We start from the raw sequence: 16,737 nt of genomic DNA, 5'->3' as shown, positions 1-16,737 counted from the left end.
GTAGAAAGGTGGTATAAGGTTTCAGAATGAGAGGTATTAGATCAGACAAGGTAATTTTTTTTTTTTTTGCTTAACTGTATTCTGAAAGCAACAAAAGAAGCACCAGTAATCCTGATGTGTGTGCTACTTCTAGTTTTAAAGAGTAGCCTGAGCCATAAGAGGTTATGTGACTTACTTAGGATCACACAGCTAGTCTATTAGGGATGGTCAGGCATCCAATGAACAGCAAATACGGCAATATAGATAGATTGCTAGAATGTAATAAAGTATAATAAAATTAAAAAGTAACAAACTGATCCAATGCCAAACAGAAGGTTTTATATTTGATCTTGGAGTTAATAGGGCACCCATGGATGAAGAGAAGAAAGAAGAGATATGACATAGATGTCTTCATTCAAAAAAAGTATGTCTATGTATGTGTACATAGAGGTATGGATATGCATATGTATATATAGTGTGTATATATATGCATATGTGTGTGTGTATGTGTGTGTGTGTGTGTGTGTAAATGTCACCTTAAAATCTTGAAAAATATTGTCAGGTAGATGCTCATCAATTGGAGAATGGCTGAATAAATTGTGGTATATGAATATTCTGGAATATTATTATTTGGTAAGAAATGACCAACAGGATGATTTCAGAAAGGCCTGTAGAGACTTACACAAATTGATGCTGAGTGAAACAAGCAGGGCCAGGAGATCATTATATGCTTCAACAACAATACTATATGATGATCAATTCTGATGGACCTGGCCATATTCAGCAATGAGATGAACCAAATCAGTTCCAGTGGAGCAGTAATGAACTGAACCAGCTACGCCCAGTGAAAGAACTCTGGGAGATGACTAAGAACCATTACATTGAATTCCCAATCCCTATATAACCTGCCTGCATTTTGGATTTCCTTCACAGGCTAATTGTACAATATTTCATAGTCCGATTCTTTTTGTACAGCAAAATAACAGTTTGGGTCATGTATACTTATTGTATATCTAATTTATACTTTAATATATTTAACATCTACTGGTCATCCTGCCATCTAGGGGAGGGGGTGGGAGGAAGGAGGGGAAAAATTGGAACAAAAGGTTTGGCAATTATCAATGCTGTAAAATTACCCATGCATATAACTTGTAAATAAAAGGCTATTAAAAAATAAAAATAAAGTTTAAAGCAGCAAAAAAAAAAAAAAAAATGTCAGGAATTTCAGCAGAAAAACTGAGTATTTTAAGACTAAAAAAGTATTTGATTCCAAAAGATGACACAGAATGCTTTTGTTTTTTAAAAAGAAACCTATTCATGCTACATGTTTCCATGACAGGATTTATACATGCCTGAAAAGTTTACACAGGTTGTGACAAACATTCCCATTCTGTCAAGTGAGTGGACCACTTGTTAGAATAGTCATTGTTGATAAACAATATTAACTTGGAGAAGGGTCCAAATTTTCAACCCCATCAGTGGTTATGAGTGATTTTTAAGTGAACAAGATGGTTAGTCCATTTGGATAACTTAAATTCTAGCTCTCTCCAATTTGACACATAGTATATTAGGGGAAGAAGGAAGATGATACATCTTGCAACAGAGTACTACTTCTAATATGATAATAGTGTTGACATTCTGGGAAGTTTTTCTTCACTAATCAGAATACTTATGTTTTCATAGGTTTTCTTATATGAAATCGAGCTCAAGGAAACCTCCCACCTACCTAGGAAATTGGATCAGCTTAAGTTCAGAATTATAATACTGATGAGTGCTTCAACTCAATTCAGTATTCAAATAGGTCTTTATAGAAAAATAATAGAATTGAAGAACCAATGGGGGAAAAGAGCAACTCCAGGGGGGAAAAAAAGGAATACCTAATAATTTCTTTTCTCCTTTTTTTTTTTTTTTTTTTTTTTTGCCTTCTATGACATATATTGAATTACTTTATTTTCTTGGTATTAATTGTCAGGCCCAAATTAGGACAAGTTGTGGGGATTTGATTCATATTTTGTTGCATCTCAGTCTCAGAGGCTGCATTGAGTGCACAATCATCTATGAACCAAAATTAACACATTAACTCTTCCTCATTTAGCCTTTTCTGAAGCCATGCTGGCTTTTAAGAAGATGGCCTTCTTCAGGTAAAGGATTAACCTAATAAGTAGAACTTTGTAAAAACCTTGTTAACAAAGATTAAGAGAGAGATAAATCTTTTCTTCAGTTGGAAGTTCACCTACAGAGGTGACTTCAATCTGGAATATATGGTCAGTGGCCTTAGCATTGATTGATAATGGTCTGTTGAGAAGCTATGGAAGTTTTTAGCCTATCTCTCTAAGATTATTTTCTTATTACTAATCAATGTGACTCCATCAGCACTGAATAGTTTAGATGCACCACAGGCCTTTGGCCTATAAATAGGCTTGAGAGCATTATAAAAGTACTTTGGATTGTTAATATTATTGTAAAACTGAATTTTATCTGCTGTCTTACTGAGCCAAGAAACCTGCATCTCTTTAAGTTTTGCTTGCATATTATTTTTGATGGAGTTAATCACTGCCTCCTTAGAGAAGGATAAATTATCTTGCTGGTAAATCCTAGGGAGGTCTTATATTTTATTTAGCAGTTTTTGAATTTCCCATTATTTTCATGAAACCAATCTTGATGTTGGCAAGTGTTCTGATCCAGATGAGTAAATGTGATGTTATATATCAAATCTCTAAATGCTGCCCATTCCTTTTTTACTCCACTATTAACAACTATGTGATGGCTCAGTGTCCCCTTCAAGTTAGCAACATATTGTTCATACTCGAAGAAGTACTCTAATCTGTTGGCATTAAGTGTTCTGGTAGTTGCTTTGCCTTGGGGACCACTAGTTTTGTTGAATGTGAATGTGTAGCTTGGAGAGATCTCCATGATTGGTCCAGTACTTTGTGTCACACATCATCTGCATCACTTTCACATCCTGTCTCTTTTCCTTACAATAACATAATGTATTAAATGTCAATGTCTGCTCTGAGAATACATACATGAAATGTTATTGCATTTAGATGAATGGAATACAGTGTTGGTAATGGGAAGGCCATGAGATATATGAATCTTCAGTAATAAATGATCATTGCTTTTGCTGTTTTCTAATTCTATTTCTCCCAAGGACTCCTCCCTCCCATGTGTGATAGTCTGTGTCTACTCTTCATTAAAAGTTACCCAGAAGGGGCAGCTAGGTGGTGCAATGGATAGAGCACCAGAAAAGTACTTTGAAGTTAGAAAGGCCTGAGTTCAAATCTGTTCTTAGACACATAACAATTCCTAGTTGTGTGATCCTGGACAAGTCATTTAACCCCAATTGCCTCTGGAAAAAGACATAAACAAAAACAAACAAATAAAAAACACCCAGAATTATAAGCTTATCCTTTTTTTGGATCCATTGATGATAAAGATCAGTAGAGCTGGCTGGAGGCTGAAGAAAGCAGAGGCAGATGTGGTGATTTTCTTCTTTAATATAATATAAGATGGTGGTTCTCTCTGGGGGAGAGAGCAGGTTTCTCGGGGGAGGTTTTCTTGGAGGCAGCCTTAGTATCAGTTCGGATCAATAATTACCCCAAAACGCAGCCAGGTGATAAAAGTTCAGATGTTTTATTGCCTCCAATATAGCCCGCTTAGCTTAGAGTCCTAGAGGCTATCTCTCTGCTTGGTTCCAAGAGCTGCCTCCAAATGTCACCAAATCCAAAGGTTTTGTCCTTCAGGTTTGATTGTACATTGATGATGGTGACATGGTAATGTCATATAAGTAGTAATCACATTGTCATGAACTTGTCATTTATTCCTTTTGGTAGGCATACAAGCTTGTTGACTAGATTTTTAAAAAAATTCATTATTTTATTTAAAAAATTTTTTTTAAAGTGTTTTATTTTTAAAACATATGCATGGATAATTTTTCAACATTGACCCTTGCATAGCCATATATTTCAAATTTTCTCTTCCTTCCCCTCACCCCCTCCCCTAGATGGCAAAGCAATCCAATATGTTATACATGTTAAAATATATGCTAAATCCAATAAACGATTAGTTTTAATTGCAAAAGTTTTGCCAGCTTCATGGTATTCTACATCATTGCAGCCACTTCAGAAAAATACATATCCAGTTCTGATTTTGATAAGCTGGCTTTCATTGGCTGCTATTTGTATGTAATATTTGCTGAGTCTTGTCACAATCAGAGCTATTTGTTTTTTAGATCCATTGCATTTTGCATTGTCCATAAACGTCTGCCCATATGCATGTGGTGAGTGAAATCATCTTCACAAAAGTTCTTGTGTTTTGAGCATGAGGTAGGATCCTCACCTGTCACAGTTAGTAAGACAAGATTAGGTTAAATGAAACAGACAATTTTTAGGGCTATTTTTTATAATCCCTTCCTCACATCAGTTGGTGAGAAGTATGGTCTTTAAGAAGATTGCTCAGACACAAAGGGGTGCCCAATTCTACTCCTGCTTTAGTCCAATGAGAAGATGATCCTATGGCTGAAACTGCCTATGTATAGGATTGTGATTACAACTTTCATTGTATCTGCTGCTTCATAGTACTCTGAAGTAAATAATAATGATAAAATGGTATGGATGATGTCTTTTGACTAGAGTATCAAGTGGATTTAGGTGAGGCAGAGTTATGAGAAATGGTGGGCCTCATTCTCTCTTCCAGAGTCATTGAAGTTGAGTAAAAAGGCAAAAGTCAGGGTGATTGAAAATAGGTGGTGGTAGTGGTGATGGTGGGAGCCAAGATGGCAGAGAGGAGAAATGTCTTTTTCTGAGCTCTCCCCGATATCCCTCAAATTGACAGCAAATAAAGCTTCTGAATTGGTTTTGGAGTGACAGAACCCACAAATATTTGGAATGTAACAAATTTTCAGTAGAAGATAATTTGGAAGATCTTCAGAAAAGGTCTGTTTCAATCAGTCAGGAGGGAGACAGGCTGAATACAGACAGCTAAGCACAGGCAGTACATATACCCAGGGCAGTATGTCATTCGACATGCTGGGGAATGTACCATGAGGAATCTATAGCAGTGTCAGCTGCTCTGTCCTGGTTGCAAGCCAGTAGATCAACTAATTAGCTGTAAGACATTCAACACAAATACAAAAGGTAATAATGAGACCCTGAACCCCAGAATATCACAGGACCTGGCCATGACCACCCAGCACCAGAAGTTAGTCACCACTGTCCCAGCACAGCTGTTGTTACCTATAGAGGAAGCTTGGACAATCTCTTCTTTGCCCTAAAAGCAGATCTCAACCTTAAAAAAAAAACAAATAAAAAAAAAAAAACACACACAAACAAACAAACAAAAAACCTCTGATAATTTTTATTGAGAAAAAGAAGAACAGGTTTCAATCAACAGATTTCACTAAATTCAACAGAATTTAGTGTCAACAGACACTAAAAGCAAATTGTCTCCAGATAAAGCTGCAAAAGATGATATGAATTAATCCCCATTTCACAGGGCTCTCTTGTGAGAATTCAAAGAGATTTTAAAAGACAGAAGAAAAATGAAGAAAGGAAATGAGAACTTTGCAAGAGGATTTGGAAAAGAAAACACAGAAATTATCTGAAGAAAACTCCTTGCAAAATAGATTTGATAAAATGGAAAAAGAAAACAACTCCTTGAAAAGCAGAATTTGTGAAATGGAAAAAGAAAACTCCTTGAAAAAACAGAATTTATGAAATGGAAGAAAAATCCATACAACAAAATAACTCATTTAAAAATTCAATTGGTCAAAAACAAAAGGAGCTAAAAAAGGTAACTGAAAAAAATAATTCACTAAGAATTCAAACTGAACAAATAAAAATAAATAACTCAATGAAACATCAAGAATCAATCAAACAAAAAAAGGAAAAAAAATAGAAGAAAATGTGAAATAACTCATTGGAAAAACAACTGACCTGGAAAATAGATCTAGGAGAGACAATCTAAGGATTATTGGATTTCCTGAAATCTATGATTAAAAAAAGGACCCTAGACATTATCTTTAGGAATTCATTAAGAAAAACTGCAATGATGTCTTAGAATCAGAAGGTAAAAAAGTCATTGAAAGAATTCACCAATCACCTCCTGAAAGAGACCCCAAAATAAAAAATCCAAGGAATATTGTAGCTAAATTTCAGAACTATTGGACCAAGGAAAAAAGCTTTTGCAAGCAGTCAGAAAGAAACAATTCAAATATCAAAGAGCCACAATTAGGATTAATGAGAATTTAGCAGCTTCCACCTTAGAGAATCTAAGGGCCTGGAATCTGATATTCTGAAAGGCAAAGAAAGGAACTTGGATTGCAGTCAAGGATCAACTATCCAGCTAAATTGAGCATTATCTTTCAGAGAAGAGGATGGACATTCAATGATGTCCAGATGAATTTCATTTATTTCTAATGAAAAGACCAGAGCTGAACACAATATTTGATCTTCAAATACAGAACTCAAGAGAAATATAAAAAAGGTGAAAAGGAAGGAACTCTTGAGAACTATATCTCTATTATGGGTAAACTTAGAGAGGCAGGTATAATTTGATTTTACTGTTGTAATATAAAAAAGAAACTAGAAGTGGAAAGGGATTGTATTGGAAAAAGAGGACAATGGAGGTAAAATGCCTCATGAAGAGGCAAAGAAGACCTATTATATTTGAGGGAAAGAAGGGGAATAAATATTGTGTGAATCTTAGATCAGATTTGGCTCAAAGAGAAAATATTAGACATATTTGATTTCACAGAGAAGCTTGTCTCCTCTTATAAGGAGAAAGGGAAAAGGAAAAGGAAAGGGGGAGGCTAATAGAAGGGAAAACAGAAGGAAAGATATAAGAAAGGGGGAGACACTGTAAAGGGGAGGGCTTTTTGAGGGAGCTGGTGGTCAGAAGCAAAATACTGGGGAAAAGGGAAAGGGGGAAAGGAGAGAGAAAAGCAAAATTTGAGGTAAATAAAGTGGCAGGAAATACAGAATTAGTCATTTTAACTGTGAATGTAATGGGCTGAACTCTCCCATAAAATGGAAGCAGATTGCAGAGTGGATTAAAAGTCAGAATCCTACAATATGATGTTAACAAGAAACACATTTAAAGCAGTGATACATTTAGAGTAAAGGCAAAAGGGTGGAGCAGAATCTATTATGCTTTAAGTGAAGTAAAAAAAAAAAAAAAAAAAGCAGGGGTAGTGATCCTGATCTGAGATCAAGCAAAAACAAAAAGATCTAATTAAAAAAGAGATAAGGAAGGAACCTATATTTTGCTAAAGAGTATCATAGATAATGAAGTAGAATCCATACACACATACATGCACCAAGTGTTATAGCATCCAAATTCTTCCTAGAAGAGAAGTTAAGAGAGCTGCATGAATAAATAGATAGTAAAACTATACTAGTGGGAGAATTTCAGCCTTGCTCTCTTAACTAGATAAATCAAAACAAAATAAGAAAGAAGTTAAAGAAATAAATAGAATTTTAGAAAAGTTAGGTACGATAGATCTTTGGAGAAAATTGAATGGAGGCAGAAAGGAATGCACTTTTTTCTTGGTGGTTCATGGAACCTATGCAAAATTTGACCATATATTAGAGCATAAAGACTTCAAAATCAAATGCAGAAAGGCAGAAATAGTAAATGCATTTTTTTTCAGATCATGATGCAATAAAAGTTACATGCAGGGGAAATAAACCAAAAATTAATGGGAAGCTAAATAATCAAATCCTAAAGAATAAATGGGTAAAACAACAAATCATAGACATAATCAATAATTTCATCCAAGAAAATGACAATAATGAGACAACATACCAAAATTTGTGGGATAGAGCCAAAGTGGTAATTAGGAGCAATTTTATATCTCTAAATGCTTACTTACATAAAATAAAGAGAACATCAGTGAACTGAGCTTGCAACTTAAAAAGTTAGGGAAAAAATCTATTTTAAACCCTCCAATTAACACCAAATTTGAAATTCTGAAAATAAAAGGGGACATTAATAAAATTGAAAGTAAGAAAACTATTGAATTAATAAATAAAACTAAGAATTGGTTGTATGAAAAAAAACAACAAAATAGAAAAAATTAGTTAATTTGATTAGAAAAAGGAAAGAAGAAAATCAAATTGTTAGTTTCAAAAATGAAATGGGAGAACTTTTCACTAATTAAGAGCAAATTAGAGCAATAATTAGGAGTTATTTTGCCCAGTTATTTGTCATTCAATATGATAATCTAAGTGAAATGGAGGAATACCTCCAAAAACATAGATTGCCCAGATTAACAGAAGAGAAAATAAAGTATTTAAATAGCCCCATTTTAGAAAAAGAAATAGAACAAGCTATTAATCAACTCCTTAAGAAAAAATCTTTAGGGCTAGATGGATTTACATGGGAATTCTACCAAACATTTAAAGGACAATTAATTCCAATACTATGTAAACTATTTGAAAAAACAGGGAAAGAAGGATTCCTACCAAATTTCTTTTATGACACAGATATGGTACTGATACCTAACCAGGTAGGGTGAAAAGAGAGAAAGAAAATTGTAGCCCAATTTCCTAATGAATATTGATGTAAAAATCTTAAATAAAATATTAGCAAAGAGATTTCAGAAGTCATCCCCAAGATAATACATCACTACCAAGTTAGATTTACACCAGAAATGCAGAGCTGATTCAATATTAGGAAAACTATTATCATAATTGACTATATCAATAACCAAACTAACAAAAATCATATGATTATTTCAATAGATGCAGAAAAATCATTTGATAAAATCCAACACCCATTCCTATTAAAAACACTAGAGAGTATAGGAATACATGGAGTTTTCCTTAAAATGATCAGTAGTATCTATTTAAAACCATTAGCAAGCATCATATGTAATGGGGACAAACTAAAACCACTCCCAGTAAGGGTAGGAGTAAAACAAGGTTGCCCACTATCACCATTATTATTTAATATTGTATTAGAAATGTTAGCTTTGGCAATGAGAAGAAAAAGAAATTAAAGGAATTGGAGTAGGTAATGAGCAAACTAAATTATTACTCTTTGCAGATGATATGATGGTATACTTAGAGAACTCTAGAAAGTCAGCTAAAAACTACTAGAAACAACTCACAATTTTAGCAAAGTTGCAGGATACAAAATAAATCCACATAAATCATCATCATTTTTATATATTACCAACAAAGTACAGTAACAAGAGATACAAAGAGAAATTCCATTTAAAATAACTGTCGATAATATATTTGGATATATCTGCCAAGGCAAAGTCAGAACTACATGAGCAAAACTACAAAACACTTTTCACACAAATAAAGTCAGATCTAATTAACTGGAAAATATCAAGTGTTCATGGATAGTTCAAGGAATATAATAAAAATGACAATGCTACCCAAATTTTCTTATTTAGTGCCATACCAATCAAACTCCCAAAAAATTATTTTACAGATGTAGAAACATAATAACAAAGTTCATCTGGAAGAAGAAAAGGTCAAGCATTTCAAGGGAATTAATGAAAAAAATTGCCAATGAAGGTGACCTAGCTGTATCAGACCTAAAACTATATCATAAAGCAGTGGTCAAAACCATTTGGTACTAGCTAAGAAATAGAATAGTCAATCAGTGGAACAGGTTAGGTTCACAGGACAAAATAGGCAATGACTATAGTAATATAGTGTTGATAAACTCCAAGACCCCAGCTTTGGGGATAAGAACTCACTATTTGAGAAAAACTGTTGGGAAAATTTGAAACTAGTATGGCAGAAACTAGGCATTGATTCACACCTAATATCATATACTAAAATAAGGTCAAAATGGGTTCATGATTTAGACATACAGAGTGATATTATAAGTAAATTAGAAGAACATAAGGTAGTTTACTTCTCAGATCTGTGAAGAAGGAAGGAATTTGTGACCAAAGAAGAACTAAAGCTCATTATTGAACACAATATAATTTTGATTATATTAAGTTAAAAAGTTTTTGTGCAAACAAAACTAATGCAGACAAGATTAAAAGGGAAGCAATAAAATGGGAAAGCATTTTTACATTCAAGAATTCTGATAAAGGCCTCATTTCCAAAATAAATAGAGAATTGATTCAAGTTCATAAGAATTCAAACCATTTTCCAATTGATAGTGGTCAAAGGATATGAACAATTTTCAGATAAAGAAATTGAAACCATTTCTACTCACATGAAAAGGTATTCTAAGTCACTGTTGATCAGCGAAATGCAAATTAAGACATCTCTGAGGTACTACCACACACCTCTCAAATTGGCTAAGATGACAGTAAAAGGTAATGATGAATGTTGGAGGGGATGAGGGAAAACTGGGATGCTAATACATTGTTGGTGGAATTGAAAACTGATCCAACTGTTCTGGAAAGCAATTTGGAATTATGCTCAAAGCGGTATCAAACTGTATATACCCTTTGATCTAGCAGTGTTTCTACTGGGCTTATATCCCAAAGAAATCTTAAAGGAGGGAAAAGGATCCACATGTGCAAAAATGTTTGTAGCAGCTCTTTTTGTAGTGGCTAGAAACTGGAAGCTGAGTGGATGCCCATCAGTTGGAGAATGGCTGAATAATTTATAATATATGAATGTTATGGAATATTATTGTTTTATAAGAAATGAGCAGCAGATTGATTTCAAAGAGGCCTGGAGAGACTTGCATGAACTGATGCTAAATAAAATGAGCAAAACCAGGAAATCATTGTACATGGCAACAGCAAGATGATAAGATGATCAATTCTATTGGACATGGATCTTTTCAACAATGATTTGATTCAGGCCAGTTCTAATAATCTTGGGATGATGAGAGCCATCTACACTCAGAGAGAGGACTGTAGGAATTGAGTGTGGATTATAATGTAGCATTTTCACTTCTTTTGTTGTTGTTCGCTTGAATTTTACTTTCTTTCTCATTTTTTTTCTTTTTTGATCTGATTTTTCTTGTGTAGCAAGATAATTATATAAATATATATACTTATTTTGAATTTACATATAGTTTTACCATATTTAATATATAATGGATTATATTATTGCCATCTGGGGAGGGGGTGGGGAGGAGGGAAAACTGGAACATAAGGTTTTGCAAGGTTTAATATTGAAAAATTATCCTTGCATATGTTTTGAAAATAAAAAGCTTCAATTAAAAAAAAAAAAAGAAAATAGCTTTGGATGCAGTGAATAGTCATGTCGTTGATGTTTAACCCAGCTGTAAGTACTTCACAGAGACATCTTCTACCATTTTCATGATCAGTTGGAATGTATTTTTACATTAACCTAATCTGTGAAGGTAATCTAAACACATTTGGAGTAGCTAACCCCCTCCTTGAACTCACCAACAGGTTTGAGACTCATTAATTACCCCAACTTGTATTACTCCCTCTGCTGAAATGGTTTATCAACATGTGATTACTGACTATGCTACAGTTTTTTGAAGTCCTAGGTGAGAGTTATATGGCAGGTGGACACCAAATGTGGAAAGCAGTCCTGAAAAGGGCTCAGAAGTACACTGTACTAAGTACTGGAAATACTAAGTGCCAGGGATAAACCAGGCACTGTACTAAGTGCTATGGATACAAAAATAGGTAAATGATAGTCCCTGCTTTCAAGGATCTTACATTTTAATGGAGAAGGTGCAAACGAGGATGTAAAACAAGATAAATAGGAATAATTAGTAAAGAAAAGCTACTAGAATTAAGAGAGATTGGGAGAGGCTTCCAGTTAAAGATGGGATTTTAGTCAAGACTTGAAAGGCCTCAGGAAAGTCAGAAGGTGTAGCTAAACAGAAAGATCCTTTCAGGAATAGGTAGCAAATGTAGGGAGCTGAGAGTTGGAATGCTTTGCTCATATAATAGCCAGGAAACTAATGTCATAGCCAAAATCCAGAGCTTCCATATCAAAGAAAAAATATCACAAGCCACCAGAAAGAAAGAATTCATGTAGCAAGGAACCTCAGTCAGGATTACACACAATTTAGCAAACATTACTATACTTAAAGAACTTGGAATATGATATTCCAGAAAGCAAGAGATATGGGCTTATAGTTAAGAGTAAGTTTCTCAGCAAAACTGAGTACAATGCTATAGGAGAAAAGATGGATTTATAATGAAATAGAGTACTTGCAAGCATTCTCTATGAAAAGACCAGAATTACAGAGAAACTTTGAAGTACAAACCCAGAAGTTAAAAGAAACAAAAAAAGTAAACATGAATAAAATTACATTTTCAATTTGGGACAGAGGAAGTAGAATAAAAAAAAGCTGATTTGTGTTTGAAAATAAAATAACATCTAATAAAAAAATCAGATATTTATTGAGTGTTAATTGTGTTATTACCATTGTATTAAATATTGTGAAGAGGATGGAAAAATATATGGCATATCTTTTCTTTAAAAGAGCTTCCCAATTTGGTTGGGAAAACAAAACTAAAAAATGAAATAGTGAAAGTCATTAATTGCTGAACAATTTAATAATGATTGTAAGTTTGATGAAAATGAAGATTAGTATAGGCCTTAATAGATGAGGAGGATTTGTTGCCAGGAGCAGGAAAGATACTTCAACAGGAGGAATACCATGAAAACAAAACAAAACAAAAAAACAATGGAAGCAGAGATGATCATGTTATATGTGAGAAGTGATTAAGGTTCTGACTGAAGCAAAGGTTGCATATTAGAAAAATAAAGATTGATAGAATAGAGATGGATAGAGTAGGATCAGATTATAAAAGATCACAAAGGGGAAGAAGAATTTGGACATTGATATACTAGATAGGTAAGTATCTGGTGCATTCTTCATCAGAGAAATGACATGAATATGGTTGTGTTTTCATTTACTTCTTAAATGAAGGACTTATATAAATAGATATATTTGTGACAATTGTATTTTCTTTTTCACACATTCAAACTTAGACACCAATGAATTGAATCAATTAAGTGATACTGTGTAGTATAGTCATGAGAAATAACTCTGCCTAGGGAAAAATAATAATAATTTAATTGGAAAACCAAATTAACATGAGATGTTTGATTAAGTATAGGTGGCTATAAACACCATAAATGAGCACATATTTTTATGTTAAATTAGTGAAGTTGAAATATCCTCTTTAATAATCTATGATTTAAAGAAAATCCCAGCAATCTATGATTTAATGGTGATTTCTTTCTTGCATGCAGATTGCAACTTCATTATGTTTTAGTAAATTTTTTTTTTTGTATGAGTTGCTCTGACTTTTAAAAAAAATGTCATCTAGTAGCCAGAATTTTTAAACTTTACAGTCCATTTCTCTATTTTAAGTCTTTCTTATCCTGTAGAACCTTCTAAAGATTGTGCTTTGCTAGCAGAGCCTTCAGTAACTCAGGATTACATCCATATGATAGGAGGCATCAGAGTAGGCCTTTCATGTAAGAATATTAGAACAAAACTTAGGTCAATTAGAATTTAGAGCACAAATAATGTTGACGAAATCCTTGATAACCAAACATTTTTTTGCTAGCTTTCTAAAGTCATTGAGAAATCAAGGGTGATGTGAACATTCCTTCAGTTGTTCCTGTTTCAAGAAGACATTGTATTGGAACATTGCAAAGCCTGCTAGATGACATCTAGAATGACTTAAAAAAATTTGACCTAATTATTTATGCAGAAAAAATTAAGTGGATGATAAATTCCTGTTCAGATTGTGATGTATACATGTCTGATTTAGACAGACACTGTAACTGGGTCCAGAACTAAACAGAAGGGATTAATGTTTGGGAAATTGTTCAGGGTTTGTAATAACCACAAGCCTCTTCCTAAAACAGAAATTTATCTTTTTTTTTTAACCTATTAAATAATACTTCTTAAGTTACAAAAACACAAAAGATAAATGTTAATATGTAAGTGTCTAAGTTAATAATTAGCTAATGGAATACCTTATCCTTTAAAGAATGAAAGCTGAGGGTCACCTTATCCAAAATGGAAATGCACATTGTGGGTGGGAGCAGATTGCAACATATAATCAAGGAAGAATTGCATGAGAAGCAATAAAAGGATTGCAAGAAGAGATTAAAAAAAAAAAAACAACCTGAAAAGATACTGTCCAAATAGAATCAATGAACAATAATGAGTAAATTTCTAACTTGTTTCATTGAAAACCATGCCATCTTGATAGCTATGGAAATGACATTAGGATAGGATTCCCTGCGAAGGAGGAGGTGGACAAGAATTGCATAATATAAGAAGGTGTAAGTGGATTACAATTTGTATCTTGGAAGATATTAATGGTATCATAAATTCTCATCAAGGCATTCATCATCTGTCTCATGCGTAAATTAGCACTTTGTTTCTATATTCGTCTATATATTACTTTAATCCCCCCTCCCAATTTATTATCTCTTCAGTTATTGAGAAACAATTCCATCATTTAGTTCTTTATGGAATTGATACATTCAATGACCAACAACTGATTTTACTTCAAAAAGGACATTTGAATTATTATGTTCATTGAAGTCAACTGTTTGCACATTCTGTGATCTTTAAATTTAATGTAACAAAGATTTCAAATTGATATTAAGAATGACATGCCTTCTATTAGGTTGCTTATGTTTTTCTATAAGTTACTTTTTTGTTTTTCCATAAATTACTTGAATTTATATATTTATTCAGAAGGTAGTCAGTTATTTGATAAAAACTAGGAGTAAATGTTCATAAGCAGTTTGAAATATATAATCCTATGTTTTAAAATGTTTTGCTTATTTGTTAATTTTTATAATTGTGAAAATTCTCATATACAAAGCTTTCTGTGATTAGAAATTTTGCATGATATTCTGATGTGACAATTAATAAATATTTCAATGAACAGTAGTTATGACACATTCTTCTTCCAGTCTGGAAGACTGAAATTTTCTTTTTTACACAGTCAGGAAGTAATTGCCCTTCTTCAAGATACTGGTCATTTTTTGCCTTGATCCATTATTATGTCTACCTGAGAATCTGGATAGGAATTCACAAGATGAGTAGCATCATATACCTCCCATTACTTACCTCTGATAGCAAATAGTCATACAAGGTCTTTCCTTACCATGATAGAGCACAGAAATGCATATCAAGCAGAATGATGACATAGATTTATGTTTGTTGGAATACTTCAAAGAACAAATAATAGCTCCATGGCTTCCCATAGTTCAAAAAAAAGACACCCTTTCTGGGTCTGTGGGAAAATTGGAATCTATCAGCTTGGATAGTTCATCTATTATATAAGAATATATCTCATATATTGGTTTTCCAAGATTCTTCAGTGTCATTCACATAAAAACCAACATCAGTAACAAAGTCCCAGCTGTCAATTTCTTCTTTAATAATGCAACCATGGTGTTTGGTGCAGTGATGATGAGATCATGATCAGCTGCAGTTTGTTGATAACCGATTTTCATAATAAAATTATGTTGTGTGCAAGTTAAATCAGTGAAACAGTATAGAATAGGACATCTTCCAGTTTCTGTTTTGGGTGTAAAGTAGATTCCAAATTTCATTTTTTATTTTAATTCTACACTGTCATGCTCATACATTTTCTGAATCCCCTCAAAGTACACTTTCTTTGCTATTTGGTTGCTACTGTTTTTCCACTCACTGCTAAAGGTTACTGGTGGAAAAGTTATGATACTTGGCTGGTATAGATGTAGGTGGAGACAGCAGAAAGCAAGGAAGGGAATTGAGGAGGGGGAGGACTCTACCTATTCAATTATCTAATGTAACTATTTGGACCAGAGGTATCAAACACAGGGCTCTTCTTGTGATTGACCGATATTAAAATGTAATTAGGAGTAGTAGGATTGAAGAATAACCTCAGAAGGGACCAAGTCTGTGCTGTTTATGAGTCTGGGTAATACGTGTCACTTACCTTTAGCAGAAGCAATTTTTAGGAAACTTGAGACTAATTGAAATATTTCAGATAAATGGGGAATAGACAGTACAGCAACATCTATATATGAACTAGGAAATCCTCTTGATTCCAGACGTATGAAGAAACATGGCAAGAGCATGAATCACATTACCAGGCAGATTGCCAAAGTAGATTTCTTTATCTTTGATTATACACTGTGTATAGATGAAAGCAATGTTAGAAATCTGAATAGAGAAGTTAATCAAGTTAAAAACTGAAAACCTAAATTGAACTGCTTGGAAACTATGAGCCACAAAAACAACTTATTATTAAAGATACATATTATGAAGATCATTCTGATTTTGAGACTGTTTATGAGCAATGTGTGAGATACTACAAAGCATTTTCTGGGGGAAAAAAATCTCATTAAAGTTTACACTCACTTATTGCTAAAGACCAACAATGATTGGCATCAACTTAAAATGATATATGTATACCAGGGGATGTATTTTTAATGAGTGATAATGTTCTGCAAAAAAAAAACGTGTAATTAGGAAACATTTAACAAAACAAATAACAACACACAAAATAATGTTAACGTGTGGTTTTCTAAGTCAATTAAGCACCTCACAAGATACTTATATGTGGTATAGTGGCTCCTTTCTACTTAATTTGAAAACATTGATTTAGAATCAGAGTGCACGTCCATGAAGCTTTCTTGAGTAATACACATGATATCACAATAGCATAGTGAAATAGAAATATGCAAAATTAAGTCATTGAATAAAATCATTTATTAAGCATGTACTTTGTGCCACTTGCAGTATTAATATTATAATTTTAAAAAGTGAGGGTCCTATAATTTAATCCAGGGCTTCTTAAACTTTTTCCACTTGCAACTG

The 16,737-nt window shown here is 33.3% G+C and overlaps 2 pseudogenes; one reads left to right on the top strand and one right to left on the bottom strand.

The window, feature by feature from the left end:
* Nucleotides 1-14,463: 14,463 nt before the first annotated feature.
* Nucleotides 14,464-15,557, bottom strand: LOC127544644 (S-formylglutathione hydrolase-like; annotated as a pseudogene).
* Nucleotides 15,558-15,798: 241 nt separating this feature from the next.
* On the top strand, nt 15,799-16,265 carry LOC127559309 (low molecular weight phosphotyrosine protein phosphatase-like; annotated as a pseudogene).
* Nucleotides 16,266-16,737: the final 472 nt, after the last annotated feature.

Source organism: Antechinus flavipes, chromosome 1, assembly GCF_016432865.1.
Source record: "Antechinus flavipes isolate AdamAnt ecotype Samford, QLD, Australia chromosome 1, AdamAnt_v2, whole genome shotgun sequence".
Taxonomy (NCBI): domain Eukaryota; kingdom Metazoa; phylum Chordata; class Mammalia; order Dasyuromorphia; family Dasyuridae; genus Antechinus; species Antechinus flavipes.
Note: the sequence above shows the minus strand (reverse complement) of the source record. Positions and strands in the feature narration are given on the sequence as shown.